This window comes from Malania oleifera, chromosome 7 (genome assembly GCF_029873635.1).
Source record: "Malania oleifera isolate guangnan ecotype guangnan chromosome 7, ASM2987363v1, whole genome shotgun sequence".
NCBI classification, from domain to species: Eukaryota; Viridiplantae; Streptophyta; class Magnoliopsida; order Santalales; family Ximeniaceae; genus Malania; species Malania oleifera.
Genome location: NC_080423.1, coordinates 69,564,984 through 69,584,414, shown reverse-complemented (window position 1 = coordinate 69,584,414; position 19,431 = coordinate 69,564,984).

Sequence of the window (19,431 nt, the reverse complement as noted above, 5' to 3'; positions counted from 1 at the left end):
GAGTGAGAAGTAATGTATGTTTTCACTATTGACAATATTCTTCTAAACTTCTGTTTATTTAATAGATGAAAGTCATGTTTTACAATAAGGAACCAACAGCAAGTAAAGATTTGTATGCGTTGGCATGTGGCCCCGATCAACGAGTTAACCGCTACAATGGTTGCATTGTTAACGGGTTACGATTTCATACAAAGTCCCTCGAACTGCATATAAGAACCCAAAATTGTGGGGTTGCAGTGCTAGGCACATAAGGAGATGAAGAAATTGACAACTTAGGTGTGCTGGATGACATTATAGAGCTTAGCTATGGAGCAAATAGAGTCGTCCACCTGTTCAAGTGTACCTGGTGGGACATCGACAATAAAAAGACTGAGAAAAACACCGATGCCTACTTCACCAGTGTCAATTTTAGCAAGACCTGGTATCAAAATGACCTTTTCATGCTTGCGACGCAGGCAGAACAAGTGCTTTACCTTAAAGACACCAAATTGAAGGGTGAATGATATGTGGCCTAAAAGATTCCTCCCTGAAGTTTGTACGCTATTACAGAAGTTGCAGATAGTGAGATGAGTGCCAGTGAGACTCCATTCCAAGAAGATGAGCCATCTGTTCACGCAGCAGCACAATCTACTACAGATGTTGTCAAAGAAGGCACTGATCCTATACCATTGCATATGGATGGTGCCAGGGCAGAACATGTAGGGACTTCTGATATTACAATTGAACCTTCTGTAGACGTTCACTTCATCGACGATGAGGAAACTGATGTGGAAGATGAAACAGGGGTCGAGTACTATAGTGAAGAGGAAGAAACTTTAGAAAGTGAGGATGATACCGATATTGAGGACGTATAGGGGCGGTAAGCATGTTATTTTTGTCACTATGTATCTGATATGTGTAAATAAGTTAAAAATAGATGTATGCTACATCCATTTAATATTCGTACTTCTTATATTTACTTGTCTATTAATTTGCAGATATGGCACCAGGAGGCCAACATTGGAGAAATCCTTTCAGAAACACGAGTACATCGCATGAGGATAATCTGACATCCTTCTCTAGACCGGCGGACCCCGTCGGTCCTGATGCAGTGGCGCCATTGTCTGAGCCATTGGAACCTCGGCCAGACATGGATACCACTTATGCGACTAACACCCAGGGTGAGTTGTCGACCGTCCTGAGCAGTGTTAGTATGGATACGATTAATTTATTTACATGTCAAATGTTGATGATTGTTATTCACGTGTATGATTATAATGTTGTTCTTAAATTAACTCAACTTTCAGCATCTACGTCCACGATCAGGTCTGGCTGTAGTGCAACAAAGAACTTTCGCTTAAGAAGCACCAGGATAGGACTAAACAGTGGATTCGAATCGATGTTCCTCCAAGATACACCGCCCCGCTAAACAATTGGTGCACTGCGTGGACGAGGGAGCTTGGCATTATATGCCGACAATATGCTCCAGTCACTGCATTTAGCAGGCCTTAGGCGAGTCAAGAGCAGCGCATGGTTCTTTACATGCACATCTTGGTAAGTTTCCAAACCCTATAAAGCTGTTTTTAATTTAAATGTTTTTTTACTTTTAATATACTAGCCAATTAACAATTGTCTAACATTGTAATTGTATTACCTATATATGTAGGAGGAGTTTGATATGGACATCCTCGAGGATGACCATGTGAGGAGGGTGGTCGACGTCCAATTGTGTAATAAATTTAAGAGCTATCGCTAAAAAATGTGCTCCCATTTTCAAGTGATGGGAGATGAAGCAGAAGCACGGCCATACGATAAGATATCCCAAGAAGATTGGGACATGGTGTGTCTCCATTTCCACGACCTGCGCTACCAGGTGATGTGTTTGTATATAATCACAAATTTTTCACATTGATGTCGCTAATATGTCGTCATTACATCTTCCTTGCAAGCCATATGTGAAACAAATGCTGCGAATCGCAGCAAACTCCCTACGACGCATTGTGGTGGATCGAGGCTATTTGTAAATCATCGCCAGGTAATTACTATATATAAAATTATGTGACCATTACATGACATAATACTAATGATGTCTTATATGATAATGTAGCGTGATCCCGAGTGTAGTGACCTGAAGAATAATAGTATTTAAATAATAAAGAGGGAGGAAAATGGAAATAGGAACAAAAGGAGGTAGTAGACTTTGACCACATTCGTCGATGACATCGCACTTTGGTGGTAAAAATAATTTCAAGAAATTTCCAAGCCTCGTCGACAAACCCCTGTATTCTTTGGTTGTTGAACTAAGTTATATCGAGGGCTTAAATCTAATGAATTTTTAAAGAGTACCATTTAAGTTTTTAATTTTGATAGGGGGATCCCTTTTCATATATAGTTCTTGTGGGTTTGAATTATTCAGGTGTTTATTTTGTCTTAAAAAATTGTGAAAATATTAATTATGTTTAGTTTTTCCAAAACAACTTTGCATAAATATTTTTTACTTCTTATCACCACTACTACCTCTACTATTACTTCTAAAGATTTAAGTTGTCCAACACACGAAACATAATCCAGAAACTATACAGAAGCCATGCATACTGTGCTCAGTCATTTTAATGCCCTCCCCCCCTTTCCTAAAAAAAATAAGTTTATCTAAGCCATTCAACAAAAGAACATGGAGTTGCACACATTTTCTTGTAATTTTGGCAACTGAGGGACAGGAACTGTCCCTGCAGTTGTCATCCCACCATGGCTCGAAGATGTTTTGAATACTTCTTCAAACTTCATGAATTGTCCCACTTGAGTGGCTGCCAAATGAGCATAGTATATCATTAGTTGAAAAAAACAGACGTTTTTACAGAAGCTGAGTTCAAACATGTCACATTTTCAGACGTACCCATTAACCCACAAGTCTAATTCCACTTCATTCTCTCCTTCTCCATTGATTACACTGTCTTAACTTCTCCTTATCCAACAAATGGAAACTTAAGCATCTTCTCTGCTATTTATATTCTAAACTTAAGATATGGTTACATGTATTATTGTCATGAATATGCTACATGATTGCATGCTAGTCTAGAATGCCTCCTGTATGGCGGATGTAGTTGATGTATATTGCATGCTGGTAGTGGATATAGGTTCTCGTGTGCCTTCAACTTCTTATAAATGATCTATTTGAACCTATCAGGTGTAGATTTTGTGGGAAAAAAGATAGGCTTAATGTTAAAATATTTTTTAAAGGATGAGTGAAACTTAGGAATCATTATAAATGAGACAATGTAGACTTAGTTCCTTTAGAACAGATATTCATTTATATGTTTTTGGTTCGGTAAGCTTAAAACATTCATTGCCGTGCCAAAATCATTGAAAATATTATATACACTTGGCTGAGGATTTGAAAATTTGAAAAAGGCATACGTTGAATATATACATAACTCATAGGGAGTATCAGTTTCATAATTATTTAAATTAAATGCTCTCATCATCTCATAACATTCATGTCCAAATTCCTGGATGAATAACAATGCTACACTGAACCTAATACTATCCACTGTTCTCTGCTATTTATATTATGAATTTGAGATATGGTTATATGTATTACTGTCGTGAAGATGCTACATGATTGCATGCTAGTCTAGAATGCCTCCTGCATGATGAATGCAGTTGATGTGTATTGCATGCTGGTAGTGGATATAGGTTCTCGTGTGCCTTCAACTTCTTATAAATGATCTATTTGAACCTATCAGGTACAGGTTTTGTGGGAAAACGTCCAATTTACAGACAGCATGCTATTGAAATTGTGTTAAAATTCCCCAAACAAAAAGAAAAGATAGACTTAGTTTAACGTTAAAATATTTTTGAAAGGATGAGTGAAACTTAAGAATCATAATAAATGAGGCAATATAGACTTAGTTCATTTAGAACGTACATTCATTTATAAGTTTTTGGTTCGGTAAGCTTAACGCATTCATTGTCGTGCCGAAATCATTAAAAATATTATATACACTTGGCTGAGGATTTGAAAATTTGAAAAAGGCGTACGTTGAATATATACATAACTCATAGGGAGCATCAGTTTAATAATTATTTAAATTAAATGGTCTCATCATCTCATAACGTTCATGTCCAAATGCCTAGATGAATAACAATACTATATTGAACTCAATACTATCCACTGTTCTCTGCTATTTATATTCTAAATTTAAGATATGGTTACATGTATTATTGTCGTGAATATGTTATATGATTGCATGCTAGTCTAGAATGCCTCCTGCATGGTGGATGCAGTTGATGTGTATTGCATGCTGGTAGTGGATATAGGTTCTCGTTTGCCTTCAACTTATTATAAATGATCTATTTGAACCTATCAGGTACAGGTTTTGTGGGAAAACGTCCAATTTACAGACAATATGCTGCCGAAATTGCGTTAAAATTTTTCCCAAAAAAAAAAAGATAGGCTTAGTTTAATGTTAAAATATTTTTGAAAGGATGAGTAAAAACATTTGCCATGTCCGAGCAAAAAAAAAAAAAATTGCCATGATCTAGTGGCTTTTCAGCTGTTGAGTGAATACTGTAAATCCTTTGGACTATCTTTAGTTTGCAGAATGCTTATTCCTAGGAATAGGGATAGTTGTAATAGAAGAACTTGATAATTTGTATTAAAAAAGAATTATAATGCACAAATGAAAATTTATAATTTCTTATCAATCATAGTAAAGAGTAAACAAGGAATCACTATAATTTCATCATAGATATACCTTCTATATTCCATATTGAGTGGAAGAATGATAAATAAATATAAAATGACTATTATCTCTATTCCTAGATATCTTCTTGTATTCCCTTCTATTAGTAGGAATAGCTATTCAGTGAACCAACAAAACCTCAATGTATCTGGAGAACTTTTATGAGGCATCCCACTCATCATCTGATGTCAATTGTTCTCATGTGGTGAGGTGGCCTGTTTTTGTTAGTTGTTTGTGGTCAGCTTGTGAAAGTAGCTTGGGTTTGTTTAGTTGTTAAAAACAAATTTTCATTTTTCATTTCTAGATTTAAAATGACCAAAATATAACCTTGTTTTGAATTAATATAGATGTCTTCAAAACTAGGAAATAAGCTGATATTTTTTCTTTTCATTATATTTTGAAAATAGAAAACAAAAATTATTTTCCAATACTAAACTAGCTGTTACATTTTCTGATATTCAACAATGAGGGGGGTATCTTTTGCATGAAAAATTTGTCAAGCATCAATTTATACTACTGAATATTGCTGTATTTGTTTTGATTTTTCTTTTATGTTGGGCATCTTGGCTAAATGCATTGGTTAAATGGTTTTGCAGATATATTTTGGAGGGGAAAGAACTGGAATTCTACATAAAGAAGATCCAAAGGAAGAAGGGAAAGGGGGCAGGTGCTGCCTAAAGTTTTGTTGCCTAGAGATCGTTTTCATTTTTCTCAATCCCATATCTCATTTCAGGAATTGGACTCTCAAAAGATTTCTAGATGAATTTGTTTGTTTATCTGAACTTTGTTTCTTGTGTTACTGTTCAATGCCTCATTAGAATATATCAGACAACATTGTCTTTATAGTTTTAATTATTATTTGAACAAATGAAGTTTTTGTATTTTAATTTGAATTTGTTCTAGTATTTGTATTTGAATTTTGAATATTTTTAAATAATTTTTGTTATCTAAACATATGTTATTTCTTCATTTTAATTGAATTTGTATGAAATTTTGAATGGTTTCAATTTATGTATTTGAAAATGTAATATATAGATTTTTATATAAGAATTCATGATTAAAAACAATTAGTATTAAAAAGTTTTTTTTTTCTTTCTAATTATTAGTGAAGGATTCAAATTCGTCACTAATACCCTACTATTAGTGACAAATTTGAATCATTCACAAATAACTTACTTTTAGTAACGAATTTCGGATTCGTCAAAAATACAATGCTAGTAGTGACAAATTTTAATTCGTCACTAATGCCGCCCTTATTAGTGACGAATTTTTAATTCGGCACCAATACCATACTAGTAGTGGCGAATTTCTAAGTCGTCACTAATACTCTACTAGTAGTGATAGATTTCTAATTCGTCACTAATACTCTTCTAGTGGTGACGAATTTATATTTCGTCACTAATACCCCTACTATTAGTGACGAATTTGAGTTTAGCCGTTCTATTTTATATAGTGACAGTGTTAGGGTTTTAGTGACGGATATAATCCGTCACTAATATTCCATTATTAGTGACAAAAGTTATATTCGTCACTAAAAGTTAGTAGTAGCGGCACATATAGCAACTATTTTGAAACCATCACTAATACCCTGATTTTTTGTAGTGAAAGCTCTTTGAGAATAAATATTAACAAGCAAATCGATTTAGATGAAAAGCTCTTTGAGAATAAATATTAACAAGCAAATCGATTTACCAAACCTCAATACCAAGTTGAATGCACAACGATTTCTAGAATGCCTTTTGAAGATCAATATAGCCTTAGCTCAGATTTGAAGTATAATATGCTCAATCGTATGCCAAAGGTTTTTTCTCTTAGGGGCACTAGGGTTTAGATATTGATTATATATGTAACCTTGCCCTTAGGATGATTTCTAACCGTTGGATCAACTTGATGTAGAAATAACTCGCGTGTTCTCTCATTAAAAATTAAATTTTTAATCTTCTCGTAAGTTCATACGACTGAGGCTTAGGGCTCAGATGACTAAAGTTCCTTAAAGTTTCAAAAAATTGAACTTGAACACAGGGTCAGATGAATAAAGTTGGGGCTTGGACTTCTGAAGTTGCGGGTTTAGACGACTGAAGTCAAGGTTCAGTCTTCTGGTGTGCTTCTGTCTATTTTTGTGTTTCTCCAATAATTCTTCAGATGACTGAACTTAATCTTCAGTCTTCTAAAGAAATTATTCAAACGACTGAGCTTAAACTTTGTTCTTTTGAAGTTGAATCTTCAGACGACTGAGTGTACACTTTAGTTTTCTAAAGTTGACACTTTAGTCTTCTGGTGAGAGAGTTCGGTCTTCTAAATAGAACATTTTCTGAATTTTTCTTTTTATTTTTAAAAAACCATTTTTGCTCCATTTCTTTGCCCTTTTATAAAATATCTTTGGGGTTTTACAAATCTCTAAGTCCATAAATCCCCTAAATATGTTTATGAGATGCAAGAGTCTTAAGGTTAGTCTAGAGTATTTTCTGAGTTTCGAATTAAATCATATGAAATATGTAAATACTTTCAGTTCTAAATACTCATTCCCATGATGGTCTTGAACTTCCCGCTTGCATCTTCATTCTTCAACTTTTTTAGTTCCATGAATTTTGCCAAGATGTACATACTTTAGTCTTCATAGCTTCAATGACTTTCTAGCCTTCCTTGCATGCTAAATATTGTGTATGTTCATAATCTCAATACACAAATCAAATACCAAGTGATTTGTCATTATCAAAACTGAATTTGACTCATAGAGTCAACAAAGCATACTCTGTCTATTGCATAAGACTGAGCTTTAGGAAATAAACAATACATTAAGTATCTTCTAATCCTAAACTCATCATGGTACTTTAAAAGCATAATAAATTCTTAGTCATTTCTCTAGGTTTATGCACTGTTGATCATAACCCCTTATTGTACAAGTGCAAATTAAAAGACATCCTCTTCATAACCAAATTAGAGACATCCACTAAGGGATTCGAGTTTCACTTTTAAATCAAAGTATTCCCTTTTGAGTTTTAAATATAAATTATCTAATCTTAGTTAACCAATTTCCTCCATAGGAACCCTTTACCAAACCACGATCATATCCGATAAAGATTATACCCATCCATCGATTTGTATCCTTACTACAAATCATGATTATATCTAAAGGATACTTTTCAATAACCAAAGAGCATTGTTCAAGAAAATTTAAATACTCATAAATGCTCTTTGCCTAGGCGGTTGGACATATCCACTTCTATGAAAATATCTTGAATCATGTCCACTTATATTGAATACTCTTCGAACTTAACAGAAATTATAATCCTTAAGAGTATTTATTCTAACTTGTGTCATAAGCTCTCAAACGTTAACATCAAATTATTTAGAGCTTCATCCTCATGAATCAAGTTAAATGGCTAATATGATTGTTATATGTTTCAACTAACTAAGAAACCCATGCATGGACAATAAGAAAGACAAACCATTTGAACTTAGGCCTCTCACATATTGTAAATCATAAGAAAAAAAAGGCAAATATAGGCTTAGAAATCTCAAAGAAATATTCATTGTGACTTGTTGGTTTAATAAGCCTAAGAACTCACAGCCAGTTAAAATATTTGAAAATAATATAACTCTTGGTTATTGAACTTGAAGATGAAAGAAAGGGATAAAATGAGTTGAGTGCAAAACTCAGGGGGGAGCATTTATCTTTCATGGTTATAAATTAAAATGTTCTCTTGATATCATACCTTTTATGCTCATATGTCTTTATGAATTACAACATTGCAATGAACTCATATCTATCCTCTACTCTCTACCATTTATATTTTATGATGGATAGATTATATTTTATGAATTGTTGCTTGCTACCTGATTGCATGCTTAGTCTAGAATGCCTACTGTATGGCGGATGCAGTTGATGAGAATTGCATGCTGGTAGTGGATATAGGTTCTTGTGTGCCTTGAACTTAATTATATATTGCTTAATTGAACCTATCAAGTACAGATTTTATGAGAAAATGTCAAATTTACAAACGACATGCTGTCAAAATTTTGATAGGAATTTTCCCAAAATAAAACCTTGTGCTAAAGATGGTTATGATAAAATTAATACTAAAACATTCTTAAGAATACCCTAAACATTATATTCAGTGCTTAAAAACTTATGATTTGATATGGAATGTTCTTGGGTCATGACCATTATTGCACGCCTCAATATATACTCTCCGATGCATCTATAATCTATAGGGACAACTATACTAATCAAGTGATAATATGTAATTGACAAATACTCAATATAGTTGATTTTAAAGATTTAGATTGATTTCTTACACTGCTTGGCATGCTTAATGAATTAAATCTTTGAGTACTATAAGCTGTTCATTTTATCTAAGCTAGTATTCAAATTCATAAGGGGAGTCCATAAGCTAAAATCACAATCTTGTTGTGCTTGCCCTTTTTTAAGCTTAGATGTGTTTTAAGTTGTATTGTGGCATGTGCTTAAATGTATTAATCTCATTGAAAATCTTAAAGTATAAATATATTGTTTTGCCACAAACTATTTCAAAGTTTACCATATGATCTTGCACTTAAAATTATCTATCTTTAAGTTACATATGGTCATAATTTTTTTGGTCATAAAGTTGTTTTTTGTTTAAATGATCACTAGAAAAATTTGCTTGCTTGATCTTCGAATTAAAGTTTTTTTAAGCAAGCACTACTCTTATGCACTTGTTTAAAATCATAAGGGACATATATATATATATATATATATATATATATATATATATATATTTATATTACATATTTTTGTTTTTGGCAGGAAAATCATTTTTCATGCAACATATCTTGTTTTCTTGCTTGTGTGTTTAAATGACATATTCTTTGGTTATAAAATTGTTCATACCCAAAATGCTATATTAAAAAAGGGGGGAGTTTTCTAATAATTTCAAAGTCTAACAATCAATATAACAATCGGTATCTTTCGTTGGCTTGAACTTTATAAAATTGGTTATGTTTTGCAATGCACAATTCTCATATCTATTGCATGATAATGATTCTATTTATGCTTTATATCTTGATCATACTAGAACTATTTGAGTTGAGTAGTTGTGGATAAACTATTAGATAGATCTTAAAACTCAAAACATGTCATTTTTATATAGGAATTTTTGAAAAATGTCTTATTTTCAAACGGCATGCTGCTGAAATTTTTAAAATTCCCAAACTTCTCTTGTGTACTAATGTTCTATACCCATTGCCTATGGCTATTAGTTTCATGGCCCTTTTTGTTGTTGCCAAAAGGGGGAGATGTATAAGAGAGGGCAAAGATTGGGTTGAATTGAACTTAAATGAAAAATTATCTGCATTGATATATATTATGCATGTTGTTAGGTGAATTCTAAGGTTATACCCATTTTTTGCACGATGTATTTTTCATCATCAAAAAGGGGGAGAATGTTGACCTTATAGGTTACACCCGGTTTTGATAATGACAAATACTCAGGTATTTGATAACTTTCAAGTGTATGTGTAGGTTCATTTTAGCATATCAAGTAATGACACATGAAAGCAAAGCATGAAGACCCTGAAGATTAGTTTCATGTTGTAATTCATTTTATGTATTATGGGTATGTAATAGTAAGTAGGATATAAGGTTTGTAATAATTGCTTGCATATCATGCATATAGGATCTATAAGCTCAAAAATGTCGTAGATTGACCATAGGGACTGAATGACCTTAGGGCGATCGACCGATATCAGATTTTTTCGGTATTCTCATAGACCTTAGTATGACTCTACGTCCCAACACTCATGGACATATATCATACAAAATTGAGAAGTGTTAAAAACGAGTAAAATTGAATAATATAGGGAAAATTGAGAGAGCTCAGGCTACCGAACCTCAGGGGTTCATTTCACCTTGGGCGCCAAACTGTTGAGAAGTCAATAGTTTGACCATGCTTCAAGCGACTGAATACATTTTGACCAAATCTTCCCTGGGCGACCAAATCCCTAACCTGACACCTTTTCGCCAACCCGGGCGCCCAAACATTACGTTCAAATATGCCTCGGGCAACTGAATTGGAAAGTTTAGGCTACCAGACTTAGCTTCGGGCACCCAAACTGCAGATAGAAACATTCTGTCTTTTGTTCAGCCAACCAATCCCAAACTCGGGAACCCGAACTTTGAAAAAGTACTTCTTTTGTTGAGTCTATTTGGGTGACCGAACCTTGTTTCAGGCACTTGAATCATGCAGGTTAAATTAATTTTTATTGAAGTTAAAAATAGTTAAACAGGGTTAATTTTGCTAAACTTTTTTAACAAATTTAAGAATGCCCTATGTGTCCTCCAATGGTTATAATTTTGTCATTCTCTATATATAGGGACTCATTTGCAAAATTAAAAGGTGATTAGCAAAAAATCATTAGTGGAAAATCCTCTCTTTTTCAAAAACTCATATTGCCCAAAATACTCTCAAATACTTATTCCCTTGATACATCTTAGGATTGTAAGAACTTATTTAGTGGGCTAGTACTTATTCGAGGTTGCGTATACTCCCATTGTTTTTCTTGATTGATTGTCATTGTTTTTAAGAAGTCAAGCAAGAGTTTTCCCACAAATTTTATTTGATAAATCTAGTGTTGGGAAGAACTCATTAGCTTAAGGATCTTTGCAATGTCATTGCAAAGATTCCTATAGTTTGATTTTGTTGTGCAAAAACATTTTTTACAAGTTATATTATTCTTTCAAACAACTCTTAAGCATATCACATTAAAGAAAATATTTTGAGTTGTTCTGAATATTTGCTACATCTTTGAAACCTTGGTTTATTATTGAGATTTGATATTTACTGTTTAAAATAAATAGCTTGATTATAACACTCTCGAGCATATTAGTGATAATACCTTGTTGAGTGTTGCTTGCAAAAAATCACATCACTGAGCTTACATTTCTTATATTGTTGATGTGCGGTTGATTGAGTATACTATGCTTAGTGGTGCATAGTCTACTTAGTGTAAGAAGCATTTTCATGCACACAATATTTTTGACATATTTGTTGTATTCCAGGCATTGGCCTGAAGAGGGAGACTAGCCCTGGTAAATAGTCCCGAATTGGCTTAGACCTGGTTAGGAAAGCTAAGTGTACCATCTTGGTAAGGCATGTTGGTTAAGGTCAGCCCTGTTAATTGACCTGATTGTAACTGGTGCCGCTCCACCCATTAAGTGAGCTTTAGTGGAATCCTTGGGCTTGTGAGCTAGAGGCGATGACGTAGGAACAATTGGCCGAACCCCGATAACATATCGTGTGTGTATTTATATTTTCACACTTTATATTTATCGCACATGTATGTTATAAAGTAAATGATGTGCATGATTTAAATTTTGGCATATTATATTTATCGGCGCATTTAGGATTGCATAGAAAGACCCTAGGTTATGATATTCTGATAACATATGATTTAACCTAAGAATAAGTTTTAAAAATTTCAATTTACCCCCTCTTGGGAATACACCAAAGCTATCAATTTGGATATATAGTAACAATATCTAAAGCATAGTGTAGTTTATCCTATGATTTTTTGTGTATTCCCAAGTCGGGGGGGGTGTTGAATTGGAAGATTTAAAAGTCTAGGTCACTTTTGCCCTAATTTTAAAAACCATAACCAGTATTTTGCAAGCCTAGGATTTGTCTAAACAATCACAAATCAAACAAATATTTAAGTGTGCAAAAATTCAACACATATACAATAATCACAACAAATTAAATATAAAAATACAAGTGTTGAAAAATAAAGAGTGTAGGGAAGAGAGAGCAAACACAAGAATTTTTTTGAGGTTTGGCAAATCCCGCCTACATCCTCGCCTCAAGCTAACCCACTTGAGGATTTCACTAATCTGCTCCTTCAAATAAGGAGGAGCTACCTTAGACAATTTGCTTCTTCACAAGGCGAAGCTACCTTTACTGTAACGGGTCGAAATTTTTTAATGATTAAGTAATTAGGAAAATGATAGATGGAATGGATGAATAAGGAATAAAGGGAAATGGTAAAATTTTGAAAAAAAAGGAATAGAAAATCTCGTCGACGAGTTTCATGTCCTCGTCTACGAGTGTTCTACTAAAGATTGTTGAAGAAGTTCAGTTCCTTGTCGATGAGAAGATCCCATATGAGCAAATTTCAGATTTTAAAACTCATCAATGAATGAATCTTCTCGTTGACGAAGTTCCTTCTATGACTCATCAACCAATCCTCTCTACTCGTCGATGAGGTTACGTGGAAAAGTCGAGTATAAAAGGGTTTGGGGAAACGTCTTGGCAAAGAAATTACATTTTCTTCCATTCTTTCTCTCTCGAAAACGTTCCTCTGCCCCCTCTCTAACTTTTCAGCCCAGATTCAGTCCAAATCAACGATCGGAAGCCGCTACGGTGTTCTAAGGAAGATTCTCTACACATCTAGAGAAACAGTTTTCTAAACTGGGCTTTTTGGGAAAGGCTCCTAAGTTGAGGTAAAGGTTAGGATTCTCAGTTTTGGGGTTTTGAAGGTTTATTTAAGGTTTATAAGTTAAGAAAATATAAAATAGTAGTTTAATTGAGGTTTATTTAATCAAATTAGGGTTTTCGAATTAAGGTCCAAGTGAGCGTCACATGCATCTTTTGGGGATTTCTGTTGGCGTAGTTCAAGAAACCAGGTGAGGGGGAATATATATTAAACCCGGATTTTATGAATTAAACCAATAAAAATGGATAATGTATGTATATTTATATTTTTTTGTATGGATTTAAAATGCCAACCATTTAAATTATGATTTCTGAGCTTAGGGCTGCTTTATTAGATATGTATTTGTGATAATGGAATGATAAAAGTGAAAGATTTTTTCAGGATAATTACGTAAGAAATTAAAAGTATAATTTCAGTATAAGAATAAAAAATGAGGGTTGGCTTATTTAACAAAATATATTTGAATTATATTGTTAAATTGTGTGGCATGAGTAAAATGGAAATTATGTGATGAATTATGATATGTACATTTATGAGATGTTGGGAATACTGAAATATGATTAAAAATATGTATTGCATGTGTATTGTTTAATATGACATAAGATCCACATGATGTAGACTTTACACGAGATTTAGGCAATGTGGTTTATTACAGATGATGTATATGACATGAGACCCCCATAATGTGGACTTTACATGAGACCCACGTAATGTTGACTTTTCATAAGACTCATGTAATATGGACTTTACATGACATCCATGTAGTGTTGGAATTGGTGTGATCCCAGTAGGGGGGGTGAATTGGACATTTAAAACTTTTCGGCTAATTTAAAACATTTTGCCGATTCACCATAGTTCATATTCCATTCAACATATATACGTGTATGTAAAGCGAGTTAAACAATAAAAGCAAACATACATGTGTTCAGTATCTTATTTAAATCAAATGTGTGCATGAGAATAATTTTGACATTAAATAAACATTCATACACATGTTAAAATTAAAATGTAAGAATTTAAATAAGATAGAGAGAACAACATGAGATTTGTTATCGAGGTTCGGCCAAACCAGCCTACATCCCCGCCTTGGGCATACCTTCCAAGGATTCCACTATACTTGCTCACTTAACCGGGCGGAGCAAAAGCCGTTTACATTTTCTCCTTACGGGGCGAGGAAAACCCTAGCTCAATTACTAGACTGAGCCGAAGTAGTCTCACTTACGGGGCTAAGACTCCGACATTCAATTTCGGGCTGAACCGAACCGGTCTCACTTACGGGGCTGAGACTCCCCAGTTCAATTAATGGGATGAACCCAACCATTACAATAAAACCATTTTTGTACATAAAAATGCTTATGAAGAATACAAGAAGAAATGTACACAATGAGCTCAATAAAAATACGCACTCCAATGATATGAAATAATGCTTAGGGGAGTAAGGGTACTTAATTATATTTAAACCCTAATAAAAAGTTTTCCCCAAAAATATATTTCAATAATAATATAGGAGAACCTAGAGCTTTGCTCTTTTAATGATTTTTGCACAAATAGAATGTGTATGAAAAATAAGTACTATGTTCTCCAACAAAGATTTGTGAAAATGAGAAATACTTGGAGAATCTTGGAGTTAAGCTTAAGAAAATATTTGTGCGACAAACAAGTTTCTCCCAAAAATATTTATCAATGAAATAACTAGGAGAAAACCTAAGCAATATTCTCAAAAATATTTTTCAAAGATTTGGTGCCTAGTAAGAATATGTGCAAATAAAATGCCCTAAATAAAATACTCTCCTAAAAGATAATTTTGAAATAAATGCATGAAAGAGAGTTGGAGAGATTTGTATAAAATAGTTTGCCCCAAAAGAGTGATTTAAACAGTAAAAAACATTTTTTGGGAACTTTGATCAATAATAGATTAGAGAAAAAATTTGGGTTAATCAAAGTTGCTAATATGATTTGTGGAGGGGTATTTATAGATTTTCAACAAATCTGACCATTGAGGGACATGCTCAGTATTTTAAAAAATATTAATTAAATTTTAATGATGTTTTAACCATTTTAAAAAATTCCAACCCAAGAGCTCCAGTCGGGCGAAGCTGAAGTTCAGTTGACCAAGGAGCCAAGTTCGGTCGATTGGAAATAAACTGAACTAGAAGTTCAGTCGACCGGACATGCTGTCCTAAGGGTGATTTTTCTATTTAGTGTGGTTTGATCGACCAGGATCTTTTTGATCTAACTAGTTCGGTCAACCAAACTTTTGAGTTCTCACACGTGGGAACTCGATCGACTAGGGCGTTGGCATGCAATCTGGACACGGTCGACCGTAAGGTCAAACAGTTAACTCCGAGGGAGTTCGATTGATCGGATGAGAATGAACTGGGTAAGTTCGGTCGACCGGGCTATGGTCAACTTGTTGACTCGATCCTAGTTCGATCGACCAAGAGAAATAGTGCTTTCAAGTTTGGCCGGCCAAACATGTATTTTTCATACATTTTGGTATGTTCATTATACATTAACCTTATTCATATGAGCATATATATTTAAGCATGCATGTGGATCCTAGGGTCATTTTAGGCCTTCTTTAGGACACCGAAAAAATCTGTCGTCGGTCGATCGAAGTCCTAAGGTCATTTGGTTCCCTATGGTCAAACTGTGGCCATCTGAGCATATAATCCATATCATGCAGATGCATGCATTATAAGAGACCAGAGATATAAAAAAATTAAATGCAATTACAACAAATAAACATCTTCTTCATCTTTTTGCTCTTCTGACTTCATGGAATGCGCTTGATCATATCATCTTTAACTCATGCAATCTTGCATCGCCATTTCCTTATGTGTGTGTTAAATTAATGGACCTGTTCACATGCTAAATACACACATAAGAAACATGTACTTTGTCAGCATCAAAACAGGGATCGGACTCAAAAAAACAACACGTAGGTTGGACTTTACATGAGATCCACATAGGTTGGACTTTACATAAGATCCACACAAAGTGGACTTTAGATGAGTTTTATGTAATATGAACTATGAAAGTGAACTATGTAATATGAACTATCGAGAACATGAAAAGATGTATATAAAGAGATTGATGGGTGGAGGGGACACTCAGTCACTAGTTGTGATTGAAGCTCAGTGAGTATTTGCACTCAATTGTAAAAACAATTTAATTCAATCCTAAAAATAAATACAGAGGAATCCAAACACAAATCTCTCTCTCTCTCTCTCTCTCTCTCTCTCTCTCTCTCTCTCTCTCTCTCTCTCTCTCTCTCACTCACTGGTTATTCACCCTCTCAATACCACATACTACATTGCACACACACACACATCTATTTATAGCTGATTCTAAATCAAAATAATCAACGATTATGGCTGGTTGGTGAGGTTGGTGGCTGCCGATCAATAGAAGCGGCTGGTCGACAGCCGTTGTCAAATATTGCTGCCACCATCAAGTTTACTCTTCAACATCCCCCCTTAAACTTGACTCTCTTAGCTTTGTCATTCCGAGCATTGTCTTCAGTCTCGCAAAAATATCATGCCTGAGTGGTTTTGTGAAAATGTCGGCAATCTTATAATATGTTCTATAAGATATCAACTCCACTTCTTTATTCTTGACAGGCTCCCTGATAAAATGATACCGAATATCAATATGTTTGCTTCTTTCATGGTAACTGAATTTTTCGCAAGTGCAATCGCTGATCAGTTGTCAATGTAGACTTCTGTGGGGTTATCTTGAAGAAATCCCAGAAACTTCAATACATTCCTAATCCATATACCAAGACAAACAACTGAGTTGGCAGTAACATACTCAGCTTCACATGATGACAACGTTACGATGGGTTGTTTCCTTGAAGATCATGTAAATGCTATATCTCCCATGAAAAATTTGAATCCCTACATGCTTTTTATTTCATCAAGATCTCTTCCTCAATCGCTATCTGAATAGCCAATAAGTTTGCAACCACCTCTTGATGAATAGAACATACCATCAGTGATGGTACCCTTGACATATCGGAGTATCCTTTTCGCAGCATTCTTGTGGGACTGGTCAAGAGTCTCCATATACTTGCTGACAAGTCCAACTCCATAGAGTATGTCTAGTTTGGTACACATTAAATATCTCAAGCTTCCAACCAGACTCTTGAAATATGTGGGGACAACATCTCCTTCCTCATTCTTTCTTAATTCCAATCCTGTTTCAACCGGAGTTGTCATAGGGCTGCATTTGTCCATCCCAAACTTCTTCAGTACTTCTTTTGCATAGTGGTTCTGGGATATGAAGATTCCCTTCTCACTTTGCATGACTTCTATGCCAAGAAAATGAGCCATCTGGCCAATATCCGTCATTTCGAATTCTTTGACCATGCTCCTCTTAAAAGTGACAAACATCTCTGAATTGTTGCCTGTGAAGATCATATCGTCAACATATAGGCAGGATATCAACATGCTTTCGTTTGTCTCCATCTTCATGTATAGTGCATGCTCATAGGGACACTTCTCAAATCCATTCTTTTGGTAGTAGTCATCAATCCTCATGTTTCATGCACGAGATGCCTGGTTAAAGCCATAGAGTGCTTTCTTTAGTTTGTACACTCTATCTTCTTTGCCCCTCTTCACATATCCAGGTGGTTAATCAATATAGATCTCTTCTTCTAGAAAACCATTCAGAAATGTTGATTTCACGTCCAACTAGTAAATCTTCCATCCTTTTTGTGCTGATAGTGAATATAGTAATCTGATGGTTTCAAGCCTAGCAATAGGGGCAAAGATTTCTCTATAATCAATCCCTTATTTTTGTTTGTAGCCTTTGGCGACAAGTCTTACTTTGTATCTATGAACTTCTCCTTAAGCGTTCTTCTTGGCCTTATAGACCCATTTCACACCAATAGTTTTGCGGTCCTTCAGGAGATTTGTCAACTCCTAAGTCTTGTTCTTCTCAATGGATTGAATTTCCTCATCCATCGCTTTTCTCCATTTGTCTTATTTGCTAGCTTCCTCCAAGCTAACCAGGTCACTGGTTAACAACAGATAGTATAGAGTAACATACTCTTCTATTGGTTTTGTAGTTTCATACAGGTCAACTAGATTTCGAGCTCCTCTAGGTCTCATTTATGAAATTTCACGTTGAATTGGTGATGGAGCTTCATTTATTTGTGGTGAACTATGTGGAGGTGTTTGCAACTCGGGAACTTGTGACTCGATAGCCACTTCTCTTGTTTGTGTAGGTTCTTCTCCTTCAAGTTTCAATTCCGCATCTTTGGAAGATTCAGCTTGGTCCCATTTCCAAGATTCATTTTCTTCAAAAATGACATCCTGACTGTGAATGACTTTCTTGTTGATGGGATTATAGAGTTGATATCCTATGGTGCTGTCACGTATCCAACAAGGATACACTTCTCTCCTTTATCATCCAGCTTTGTACTTCTTGCTTTTGGGATCTTGGCGTAGGCTATGGAGCCAAACACCCTAAGATGACTCACACTGGGCTTGTGAGTACTCCAGGCTTCATGTGGTGTCTTTATATCAAGACTTTTCGTAGGACACCGGTTGAGTAGATAGACTACACATGACACTGCTTTTGCCCAAAAACTCTTAGGCACATTCTTATCCTTTAACATGCTCCTGGTCATGTTAAGGATTGTGCGGTTCTTCCTTTCAGTTACATCGTTCAAATGGGGAGTGTAGGTCAGTGTGAACTGTGTTTGAATCCCTTGTTGTCTAAGGAATTCCAAGAAAGCTTCATTCTTGTACTCTCCTCCTTGGTCTGACCGAAGTGACTTAATGCGATAGCCACTTTGTTTCTCCATAAGAGCTTTGAACTCTTTGAACTTGTCGAACACCTCTAAGGTTGGCTTGCTTTCCAAAGTTGTTTCTGTGTTGCTTGCTTAGAACACAGTTTTCACATATCACATTTGGGTGGTAGATGTTAGGTAAGCCTTTCACCATCTTCTTGCTTCCCAACTGTTTCAAACTTTAAAAATTCATATGTCCATACCTTAGATGTCATAGCCAGTCTTTGTCTTTTATTATAGCGCTCAAACACCTTGGCGTATCATGTTGAATGGCGAGCGGAAACATTCGATTATTTGCCATTTGTACTTGAGTAACGAGCTTACCTCGAGCGTCTGTTATCACCATCTTCTTATCTTTAAGGCTAATTTGGTAGCCTTTCTCCACGAGCTATCCGAGACTAAGTACATTAGTCTTCATGGCTGGCACATAGTACACATTGCAGA